Raw genomic sequence first — 13,009 nt, forward strand, 5'->3', positions numbered from 1 at the left:
AGGGCGGGGCGGGCTGGGACCATGAGCCAGCTCTGGACCTGAAGGTGCCCCCTTTCCCTCCATCCCCCCAGGACGCATCTTCAACGAGGCACCCCCATCCTGTCTTGAACAATGGCACTTCCTCCTTGCCAGTCTCCTTACCACCTCTTGCCCCACTCTGGCCTGCTTTCCATCCCACAGCTGCAGAAACGCAGAACTAAGTATGCCTCCCTGCACAGCGCCCTCGGGGGCCCACGGCGGCCTTGGGTTGCGGCTCGCGCCGCTTCAGCGGCCCCCGCAAGCCTCACGGTCCCTCGTTCTCATGCTCTGGCCAGGCTGGACATCCCTCACGGTTAGCAGGCAGGCTGCACTTTGCATCCAAACAGCACGGCGGCTGAGAGTGCGGTTCTAAGCCAGACCACCCCCTTCAAGTCCCAGCTCTGCCACTTACCAGCAGTGTGACCTTGGCCCAGTTATCGAACCTTCCTGGGCCTCATTGTCCTCATCTTTAAAATAAGGACAACAGTGCATTGGTCACAGGGTTGTTTAGGATGATACGTGCCCAACACTTAGTATAAGGCCTGGCTCCTGGAAGGTGCTAGGGAAATGCTAGTTATTGTTATTTTAATTAAATTTCAGTTCCACTGTTACTGGTTATGGTGAAGATAGGATGACTCATCAAACATTCCATTTGCTTCCTTATATTCCTCAGCCCCCTGCCGTGAGGCAGAGTCACATGACCAGTCTGGCCTGCAACATATGAATGGAAATGTCAGAGGTAACCTTCAGACCAAAGCAGTGAAAAGCACATAGGCGATTCTCTCGATGCCCCCTTCCCTTCCAGGGCCACCAACGAAGCCTCACGTGGGCATTAAAAAAAGCCTTAGGATCTAATTTGCTGGATCCCTGAGCCCCCACATGGAGAAGAGCAGCCCTGGAGACTTGCTGAGGTTCACGGCCAGCCTTACGTGAGTGAGAAAGGAATTCTTGTCCGGGAGATCCAGGGTTGATTGTTACCACCGCATCGCTCGGCCCATTCTGACCAGTGCGCTGCTGAGCAGGTGGAATAAACTTTGGGAGTCACTCACCATTCCCTCATCTGTAACAGGGAATCCCGGTCGTTTGCCACGGCCGCGGCAGCAAACCACCACAAACGTGGTGACATGGAACACAGGAACGCTAGGCCGGCCCACCTCATGGAGCTGAGACCCCGCACACACTGGACGACAGGTACCGGCAGAGAAATTGAGAAGAGCACAGCATTAAACAGTTTGGGGAGATTGCCTTTCCTTCTCCCCCCAGATTTATCGAGATATAATTGACATATAACATGGTGTGAGTTTAGGGTGTATGAAGTGTTGATTTGGTGTATGTGTGTATTGCGAAATGATTACCACGGTAAGGTTAGTTCACACATGGCCTGATGTAGGTACCATTTGTGTGTGTGTGTGTGTGTGTGTGTGTGTGTGCACGCGCGCTAAGGACTTTCAAGATCTACTCTCTTAGCAGCTTCCAAGCAGACAAAACAGTACCGTTAACTATAGTCCTGTTAACTAGATAGGCTGTACATTACATCCCCAGGACTTATTCATCTTAGAACTGGAACTGTGTCCCCCTATACCCATCTCCCCCACCTGCAAGCTCCTGGCAATCGCCAATCTATTCTCTGATTCTATGAGTTCGGGTTTTTAGAATCCATGCACAAGTGAGATCATACGGTATTTGTCTTTCTCTGTCTGACTTACTTCACCTAGCATAATGCCCTCAGATTCCATTCACACTATCTCAAAGGGCAAGATTTCCTTCTTTTTTATGGCTTAATGATATTCCTGTTTGTGTTTGTGTGTGTGTGTGTGTACCTCATTTGTACACCATATATATATAGAGAGAGAGAGAGAAATATATAATCACATTTTCTTTTTCCACTCATCCATCTCAATAAGCAGGTGGTTTCCATGTCTTGGCTACTGTGAATAATGCCGCAGTAAACACGGGGGTACAGAGATCTCCTCAAGAGAGCGATTACATTTCCTTTGGCTATACGCACAGTAGTGGAATTGCTGGGTCATATGGTAGTTCTACTTTTAATTTTTTGAGGAACCTCTATACTCTTTCCCAGAGTGGCTGCATGAGTCTGCATTCCCACCAACAGTGCACAAGGGTTTCCTTTTCTCCACATCCTCACCAACACCTGTTATAGCTTGTCTTTTGGATAATGGACATTCTAACAAGTGTGAGGTGATACCTCATTGTGGTTTTGATTTGCATTTCCCTGGTGATCAGTGATGTGAAGCACGTCTTCGTTGGCCATTTGCATGTCTTCTGTGGGAAAATGCCTATTCAGGTCCTTTGCCCATTTTTAAATTGGATTATTTGTTTCTGGCTGTTGAGCTGTATGAGTTCCTTATGTATTTTGGATATTAACCCCTTATCAGGGAAATGGTTTGCAAATATTTTCTCCCATTCTGTAGGTTGCTTTTTCATTCTGTTGATTATTTTTTCTGTTATGCAGAAGATTTTTAGTTTGACGTAGCCCCACCTGTTTATTTTTGGTTTTCGTACATATGCTTTTAGTGTCATATCCAAAAGCTTATTGCCAAGACCAATGTCAAAGACGTTTCTCCTTATGTTTTCTTCTAGGAGTTTTACAATTTCAGGTCTTACACATAAGTCTTTAATCTATTTTGAGTAATTTTTGTGGGTGATAAGATAGGCATCCAGTTTCATTCTTTTGCGTGTGACTATCCAGTTTTCCCAATACCTTTTACTGAAGAGACTATCTTTTCTCCATTGAGTATTCTTGGTTCTCTTGTCAAATATTAGCTGACTATATGCATGGATTTACTTCTAAGCTCTCAATTCTGTCCCGTTGGTCTATGTGTCTGTTTTTATGCCAGTACCATACTGTTTCAACTACTATAGCTTTGTCATATAGTTTGAAATCAGGGTGGTGCCTTCAGCTTTGTTCTTCTTTCTCAAGATTGCTTTCGTTATTTGGGGTCGTTTGTGGTTCCACACAAATTTTAGGATTGTCTTTGCTGTTTCTTTAAATAAAAGATCTTGGCTAGACCTAACCAGAGTCCCCAGGCCAAAGTTGCCCAGTGGGGATATCCCACGGAAGGCAAGAAAAGTCCGGTTCTCAGCCCCCCACTGTGTTCTGTCCTGGCTGGTAGCAGCCCAGGTTAAGCGTGGCCTGAGTGGACCAGTGGTGGGTCCGAAGGTGTGGCACCTGAGGCTGTCAGCCAGATATGCCCCCCACAGGGGGTCCTCTTGAAGAGAGATCTGAACAGGGCAAACTCAATGGCTGTCATACTCAGTGAAGGGAATGTCTGCCAGATTGCTCCAGTGTACCCCGTTCCTGTAATTGGTAAGTAACATGTGGAGCAGTGAATATTCTGCTCAACGACCTATTGGTTTTAGTATTCACTCGTGATCTTTGCCTGAATCCATTATCGGTTACAAAATGGTGGCTTTCTACTTCTTTCATCCCTTCTAAATTTATTATGAGACACTCTGTTGTAAAAGAGAACTCTCTTCTTCTTCAGTATCATTATAAACTCATGAACTTTTTAAATTCAATATATTATAAGCCATTCCCATTGATCCTCTTTTGATGTCTAAACCATCCCCAATTGGCCAGTGGGAGCCCCTTCAAGCAGACCCACATGCCCTCCTTGTCCTTCATTTTTGTCCCCATCAGTCCTTGAGCACTTCCCTGTGCCCCAGACTCGCCTCGTACTCTCCCTGCCCCAACCCTGGAATCAGCCATTCCATCCAGGAGCAACTTGTGGTGTATTTAGAAACCAAGGTCTGGGGGATAGTGGTGCTCGCTGCTGCTTTAGTTCAGTGTTAGTTATTAGTTTATGATTGTTCTGATTCAAGTTCAACACCGTAGGTTTCTTTTGCACTTCCCCCACCTCCATATCATATCTTCCTTCTTCCAGAGGGAGAACGCTGGCTTGCAATAACATCAGTATATTAACTTCATTCCACAGTACACACAAATTACCACCCCAATGGTACACACAACACCAACACAGAAGCCCTACTGAGTAAAGTTCGTGATCTGTTTGAGTTCCTTTCATCCTTTCACTGCATCCGACTAAGAGTATGGAGTCACAGCAAGAGAGAGAGAGAGAGAGAGAGAGAGAGAGAGGGAGAACAAGCAGGGGGAGTGGCAGAGGGAGAAGCAGGCTCCCCGCTGAGCAGGGAGCCTGATGCGGGGCTCGATCCCAGGACCCTGGGATCATGACCTGAGCCAAACGCAGACGCTTAACGACTGAGCCACCCAGGCGCCCCTGGAATTGCTTTCATTGTCTGTATGGTTATCACCAATTTGACAGGTTCATTTGCTTCTCTCTGCGTCAGTTTTAAGTTTGCTTTCCCCAACATTGTTATTTAATTTTTTTTTTGATCAGGTAAACTACATACATGGCTGTAAAGTAAGTAACTATAAAAAGATAGTGACTCTTTCATCCTTATCGTCCCTGCCCTATTCACACTTACTCCCAAAGGTGATCATTTTCATTATTTGGGGGGTTTTTCTTTTTTTTTTTCATTTTCATTATTTCTGCCTTAGACTTCCCATGTTCCATTTTTACAAAACAAATAAGTACAAGTACCTATAGATATGTATGCATGCTCTTATTTCTCTTTCTTACAAAAAGATCACATACTGTACGTACTTCTTTGCAATTTGTGTTTTTTTATTCACTTAAAAATACATCTTAGAAACTACTCCATATGAGTTCCTAGAGATCCTCCTCAATCTATTCGAAAAATTAATTTTTAATTAAACAAGCAATAATAGCTCTCTTCTTGTTCTTTAAAAAGCAAAGCCTGGGTGCACCTGGGTGGCTCAGTTGGTTAAGCGTCTGCCTTCAGCTCAGGTCATGATCCCAGGGTCCTGGGATGGAGCCCCGAGTTGGGCTCCTTGCTCAGCGGGAGTCTGCTTCTCCCTCTGCCTCTCCCTCCACCACTCATGCTCTCTCTCTCTCTCTCTCTCTCTTCCTCAAATAAATAAATAAAATCTAGAAAGAAAGAAAGAAAGAAAGAAAGAAAGAAAGAAAGAAAGAAAGAAAAAAGGGTCAAGAGTCGTCCCTGGACATTTCCCCAGTCTCCCACGCCCTCATGCAGCCGTCCCCAGAGTTTGCTGTTCCTCCCGCCAGACCCTTCCCCGTGCATGCATGCAGCATATGCACACTTGGAAAATGTTTCTCGACATAGACGGTATCGCATTATAAACATGACTCTGTAGACCAACTTTCCTGACTGAACAATGCATGGGTATCCAGCCATGTCTCCAGGTAGCATCCCCCCTTCCCAGCTGAAGAAATCCCTCACCTCCTGAAGGCCCAGCTCAAACGTCACCCCCTCTGAAAGCCTGCCATGGGCATTACAGGACTGAAGTCATCCTTCCTAATCCTGCACTCCCACTGCCAGTGACTTATCCGTAACTATAGCCTTTATCCTGATGTATTAATTATAACAGGAGTACTCTATAAGGTATGTGTGGTGTCTGTGACACACACCAAGCCCTTAGCATTACCCTAGGACGGGCACGTGCTGGGTGAGTATGGGTCCTTTAAGAACAGGGCCCATGTGTTCATTTCACATTCTTTGAACAACTTTAACAGCAGACCTACTACAGACCTTAGACTATGCCAGGCTTGGGCGAGACACTGAGCATAGAGCGGAGCAGAAGGCAGCTGTGGCCCGCTGGTCGGTGCTGAATGCAGTGCGGGGTAGTAAATAGCATGAACTCGGCAGCCAGCTGTCTGGTTCAGATCCTCGCTCTGCTTCTTAGGTACTGTGCGACCTTGCGGATCCTGCCTTTATTGAAGATTCTGGTACTTCTGTCATATTTTTTGCATTAATTTTGTTTGTTAATAATACTTCATGAACATATTATTTACCTTTATTACTGAGTGTTTTCGGCACCCCCTTTCAATTTTGTGGGTGCTTCACTCAGCTCACCATAGTCCTGGCCTCGCCTTGTGAAACTATTTAATCCCTCTGTGCTTCAGTTTTCTCATCTCCAAAACGGGAAGAACAACAGCACCTCCCTCTCACTGTTGCTGCAAGGATTAAATCAACTAATATATGTACGGAGATTAGACCAGAGCTCAGAAGGTGTAAGGTAAGTATTAGCTGTCCTTATGACCGTAGCGCCTGGGACGTGGGGAGCACGCAGTTAATGTTGGCTATTAAATGAATACTACAATAGTCACTGCATGCTTGGCATTTAATGTGGCACCTCTCACCATCTTCATATCCAGCAGGATTTTTCCACAATCGTCTGGAAAATGTAATGGGCTTGGTGGTGCTCTTTGCCCTGCAATGATTTGTTTTAAATGTATCTCACAGTTCTTTTTCTAAAAAAGATTTTATTTTTTTATTTGAGAGAGAGAAAACAAGAGAGAGCATGAGTGGGGGAGGGGAACAAGCAGGCTCCCCGCTGAGCAGGGAGCTCGGTCCCAGGACCTCAAGATCATGACCTGAGCCGAAGGCAGACTTTCAACCGACTGGGCCACCCAGGCGCCCCTAATCTCACAATTCTTTTATGAAGGATGAAAAGTTCCTCACTCAGACCATTCTGCCTTCTTGCAAAACTCCGTTCATCTTTGTCCGTGATCACTTCTTACCTTTTCCCCCCGGCACACTCGCCAAGGCTCAGGACCCCTCCCTGGACCAGTAACAAATGCATCTCAATCACCTGTCACCATTGCCTTCATTACCTTGCTTCCTTTTCACATTCAGGCTACTGATTCACGAAGGACATCTACAAAAAACGGTCTTGCATTGTCCAGTCTTCTGTCAGAGCGGAAACCTTAGGAGTGCCGGGAAGATCCACCCCCCTCCTGACTTAATATCTTCCAGCCTAGAGCCATCCGTCTTGGAGCTCTTCCTTCCATTCATCCCAGCCCCTCCCTGCACCAGCTGGCTTTTAAGTACAGCTCGGTTATTAATCTTTCTCTCATCGAATTGTTCCTTTTTCCTTTTTTACTCTGTAACGTATTAATTCTTTTCTTCCATTTCCTGTATTATTTTTATTTGTTTTCCATTCAGGGTCTTGATATTCTATACTCAAGCTTCTTTGCCTGTTTAGTTCAGAGCAACAAATATTGACCTCCATTCCTTGCGGTACTTCCCAATTGTCCCCCGTGCCATTTAATGCATCCATTTGTAAAGCTTCCTGAATCCATTTCCCTTGTGATTAACTTCACGCCCAGGGCCATTGCCACAGTCAAAGTCATCATGGGTCCTGGCTCCACCCCCAGGCGGCTCATCTACCCTGGCCTCGGCCCCCAGGTCCTCCCGCACTGCTCAGTGCCTACGGGAACCTCCACACCCTGTCCCCAGCTCTGCTGTGAAAAGAACATGGCCCTGGGGGCTGCCAGACACCAGGAAACTGAGGTACCCCAGGCAGAAACACCAACAGCTTCTCAATCACAGTAAGGGCACATTTCGTTCGTTTTCTCCTGGGTCCGAGATCTATTCAGGAGAACGGCTTTTGTTTTTGTTTTTCCTATTTCTTAGCAGTTTGAGTTTTTTTCTTTTAGCTTATATTAGTGTTCTTTATGTCTTTGTTTTATTGCCTCGTGGGTAAGCAATACGGACAATATGCTTTCCGCCTTTTGTGTTTAACTGTTCTTAGCGGCTTCGGGTAGGATCCATTTTTGCAGTTGGTGCATGGACAGCATAAAGAAGGTATATTCTTTATTTGCAAAGTAGAAAGTTCCATGTATGTCCATGATACCCGTAGTAAGAGTCACCCTCCATTGAGCGCTTGCCATGGGACAGGCTCTGTGCCACGCCCTTTCCACCTGTTTGCTCATGTAAACCCCCCTGCAAGAAATGTCTATTGTGATCCTCAGGTACTGATGGGAAAATTAGGGCTTAGAGGGGTTCAGTAACGTGTTTAAGGTCACACAATGAGAAGCATGGAGCTGAGATTCAAATTGAAGTCTGATTGCTAAACTCAGGCTGGTTTATGATTGAAGTCTCCCCTATCAGGGACTCATGGAGCTCCTAGGGGACGTAAAGAGCCCCCAAGTTATGTGAAAAATACTGGCATACCTGCAGAAGCACGTTTTTCTGAAGCAAGCGTTCATTGAGCTCATTAGATTCTCCAAAAAGGTCAAGAATCGCTGTTCTGTGTCCGTATATATCTTTTGTCTATTTGATCTATCAAAGATGGAGATGGGTGTTGTAACACACCCTCCTGTTCTGGGTTTCTTTCTATTTCTTTCTATTCTGCTTTATCTCTTTTGCTGCAATGTTTTCCAGCACATCAAGGCCCAGGACTCATATCATCAATGCAAACTGTACCTCTTTCTCAACATAAAAGACCTGTCCACAACTAAATAACTACTTTTTAGAATCCAGGTTTACTACGCCTTGCTGGCTATATACCCTAGACCCCACATTTTCCTTCTCTGAACTTTAGTTCTCTAAAGCACAAGTCCCCTTCCTGACATCAGGACCCTGGTTAGACTCAGTAGAAACCTCAAGCTCATGAGGCCAGAAACACATGTCTACAATGAATTCCTACTTCCTCCCTATAGACATGCTTCCTCTCTCCAATTCAAGCAAGTAGGAGGCTCCGGGTTCCTTGTCTCTTAGGAGATTTGGGACAAGGCGTTTTCCTTCCCAAACCCAAGGAAGAACAGAGTTTCCCTAATGAGAACAGGCTTGAAGAAGAGGATGAAAAAGAAAGAAGTGGTTCTGATGGTCCCCTGCTCCCAGCCAGGCTGTGCTGGTCCACCCTGAACACACACAGCCTCCCAGGACGCCAGTGTCAGATGAGGATGTTCTGTGATGGTGATGGAACGGAACCAAAAGGGCCACTTCTTAGTCACACCCAAGCAGAGATAAAAACAGACTCTCAAGCAATCCTTTAAATGAGCAAACATCCCTTCCCACCTCACCTGAGCGACTATTGCCTCCCGGGCACAAAGGATTACCCAATCACCTAATTACCCCACTTTCTGATAGCACCCAATCCAGAACAAATCCCCACAGCCCCTAACACAGACCCCAGCTCTCTAATAAGCCCCCCTAACCTGTCTTACCCAGATGCCACAGCTCCCCATGGTGTGTGTCCCGCTCGATGTACCAGGTGATACATCCAGCTCTGTTTGCCCACAGGTATGTGCCTGGGCTCTCTGGCTGGTGGGCATCACCAAGGGATTTCCCCCAGGACAAAAAGAGCCCTCCTCTCCAGGCTTGGGAGGAGTGAGAGGGTCTGTAGAAGAGATCTGTGTCCCCTCTCGAGCTGCACCTTGAGGAGGGATGGGTGTTCTGCAGAGAACCTGGGGATGACCAGAGAGGCTGGACCCCGGCCTGCAGCGTCCTCTAAGCGCCCCCAGAGTTCCGGCACCCCTAGCAGAGTGTGGACGTGCTGAGCAGGGGACACGAAAGGACCATGTGGGCTAGAGCCATGGGCAGATTCACAAAAATGGCTGGATACGATGGCTGGAAAGAAGCTGCCCTGTTAGAGCCTGGGGGAGGGGTTGCCTCGAGAGTGGCTGAGATTAATTTCCCCAACAACCCGCCAGGTGAGAGACTGTCAACAATTAGTCGATTTAAGGAAATTAAGAAATCAGTTCTCTCTTGGATACCTACATCTGTGGCCTCAGTTTCATACCTACTACATTGGATTAAGTACAAAGGGGGACTAAGGGAACACTGGGTGTCTTGATCAAGTACAGGACAGAGATAAGTCAGGCCTCCAGAGGACTCTGAACCCAGGCTTGAGAGGAAGCCAGGACTCTGTGTCCACTCCCATCCCTGCTTCTTTCGGGAGGTCTGTCTGACCCTTTTCTGCCATTTCACGTGATCTGCCGATGAGTGCCCCAGCAGGAGAGGCCGCCTCACAGCTCCAGAGTGGACGCCTTTGTCCAGCCTGGGGTCCTAGGAAAGTGGACCTTGAGGCCAAGGAGGCACTTGGCTGGAGACTGAGATTGAGGGAGTAGGAGGGAGGGACAGGAGGGGAGCCGTTCAAAGATGTGTCACCAAGTGGCCAGAGCTTCGGGTGACTGGTTTCTTGATCCCACAGGCCCAACTGAGGAGTCATCCTTCTGGGAGAAGGGAGGGAAAGCATCTCAAACGCCTTCCCACCATTCCTTGAATGTTCCGTCTCTGGACCTGTGGTCTGCCACCCAATCCTCGGATCGGTGAGTCCTACTTATCCATCAGTTCTCCGCTTAAACATGACCTTCTCAGGGCAGCCAGCAGAAGACTGGCCCACCATTGTGGCCACAAATTCACATGCAGCCATGGACATGATCACAGGAACTCTGCAGACAGATGGCTTCAGTTCAAATTCTGGGTCTGCCCCTCATCAGCTGTGAGACCTTGAACAAATCATTGAATCTCTCTGTACTTCAATTTCTTTGTCTGCAATATGGGAACAAAAATAGTATCTACCCCATAGTCCTGCTGTAAGGATTGAGTTGTTATAGAGAGTGCTTGGAAGTGCCTGGCCCAAGGTAAGTGCAATATAATACTTGTGTAAATAAGCAAATTAACAAAAATACAAATGTGATATTAATGGTAGGTTAATAGTACTATAAGTTTTTTTAAGCTGGACATATTTTTAAATCTCTCAAAAAACATCAAAGATATAATAATATATGTGTCCTGGGCCAGGAACCCAGATTGGTGACCAAAGAACTCAGGGCCAGTCTTATTCTGGAGGTATTTGCCAATGTGACCAATTGCCCTTTTGTCAGGTTCAAGGTGCTAGCTGGGCACAGCTTAGAATCCCTGCCAGAGGTAGGGACCTTCATAAAGTCCCTACTTTGGGCTGGGACTCTGTAGGCTCCCTTCTAGGAATAAGCATGAATCAGAAGGAAGCCAGCCATGGATTGACTGCAGGCTGACTTGGCAGGACTAAGCCTGGAACCCCAAAATCGTTTATGAAGGAAGCTAATATCATGTTAGGCCTCAAACTATTTCTACAAATACTTTCTCAAATAAAATGTCTAGGGGAAAAAGATTGAAGACATGAGGAGACAAGACAAAAATAAACTAGAAACAGCAGAAACAAAAGACCACAGAAATAGACCCATAGGATTCCAGGTGTTGCAATCCTCAGACACGGACCATGAAATGTTATATTTTATCAACTCCAAAATGCCATTAGGTACTACAGACAGCATTATTTGATGTCTTACCAAAAGGAGAAAATTAGGCTGCCAAGAGGTCACATGAGCCTCTCATTGCTTTGAAATCGATTTCAACCATGTGAAGAGATCAGGCAATTTCTCTTGCCTTCAGTAGCATTGTTTCATGAATGATGGGCAATCCTTTGCATTGTTTCAGTATCAAAATGCAATACAGGGCTTCTGGTCAAGATGAACTAACAGAGACCAGATTTACCCTCCCATCTGCAATAACTAAAAAGTGGGATAAGATGTATGACGCCATGGCAGTTGAGATATTGGACATCAACAACAAAGACAGTGACTCCAGAGAGGGAGGAAGCAATTAAGGGGAGCCCTATGATGCCCCAACCACAGCTGACAGAGAAAACTTGGGAGCCTCCCTGAGTTTCAGAGAAGCTGGGAGTGTAGGGAAGCCAAGGCCGCTAGAGTTTACAGGACAAAGTATTAGAAGAAAGATTCTTAGAGAAAATTCCAGAGATCTAGAGGGTCCCCTTTGAGTATTCAGATGATAATTTATCAGCATATGCACATGAGGAAACTACTCAAGCTCAGGCAAAGAACCACCTTTAAAAATAGAGGAAAAGGTACACAGAGCTCACACAGGGGTAGGGAGAGTGACTTTCTTGAACAGCAAGAGCAGCAAACTCCACAATGAGGTTCCCACCCATTTCTAAATGCCCTCAGGATCATTTAGGTACCTAAGAAGGATCTTGCCTCAGTCGTGGAGAAAAATTAACCCTAGATTAAATGCAGCTCATAAAGATCAGAAAGAATCAAACTATTTCCAAATAACAGTGTTTATATGAATATAAAAATATCCAGCACCCAACAGGATAAAATTCACCGTATCCAGAATCCACCATCCTCAGCAACTCCACTGCCAATATTCCGGTCTGAGCTGCCATCATCTCATCTGGATGATTCCAGTAACCTCCTAGCGGGTCTTCCCCATCACTCCTTGCTTCTAGCAGCAGTCAGGATAGACCAAGTTATGCTGCAGTAACAAATAAACCAAAAAGCCCAGCCACTTAACCAGCAATGGTTTTGCTCCACACTCACATTCAGCACAGACCTGGAGAAGGGCTCTGCTCGTCTGTCTTGGCCCATTTGGCTACTATAACAACACACAATAGATAGGGTGGCTTATAAACAACAGAAATTTATTTCTCACAGTTCTGGAGGCTGAGAGGTCTGAGATCAGCGTGCCAACATGGTTGGAGTCTTCTCATTGTGTCTTCACATGGTGGAAGGGACAAGGGAGCTCTCTCGGGCCTCTTCCGCAAGGGCACTAACCCCATTCATGAAAGCTCTGCCTCCCAAAGGCCCCCGTTCCTAATATCATCACCTTGGGGGCTGGTTTTCAGCCTATGAATGTGGGGGGTGGGGGTCACCTTCAGACCGTAGCATCATCATAATCTCTCCGGGAGCCAGGCTGGCAGAGCAGCCGCCGTCTGGAGCATTGCCAGGCACAGAGTACGGGTGAACTTGCCTATTGGCCCTTCTGCCTGGAAGTGATACACTATGCTTCTGTTCACATTTCAATGCCCAAGCAAGTCTCATAACCCTCTCTGAATAGGGGGTGGAAGACTGCGATCCAAGCATGTGTCCCTGAGAGCTAGAATCTATTCTCATTCTAGCAGACGGAGCCATCAGATACATACATCAGATCGCACTGCCCCTCAGGGTCAAAGCCAGCATTCCATGGTCCCTACAAGGCCCTCTGGAAGTCAGTACCCTATTACCTCTTTGACCCCATGTGTCCTGCTTCTCTTCCCTTTCCCTGCTTCCTTCCAAGCACACTGACTTCCATTCTGTTCCTAGACATGCCAGCCATGCTCCTGCCTTTGCACTGGCTGTTC

Source organism: Ursus maritimus, unplaced genomic scaffold (assembly GCF_017311325.1).
Source record: "Ursus maritimus isolate PB19 unplaced genomic scaffold, ASM1731132v1 scaffold_15, whole genome shotgun sequence".
NCBI lineage: Eukaryota > Metazoa > Chordata > Mammalia > Carnivora > Ursidae > Ursus > Ursus maritimus.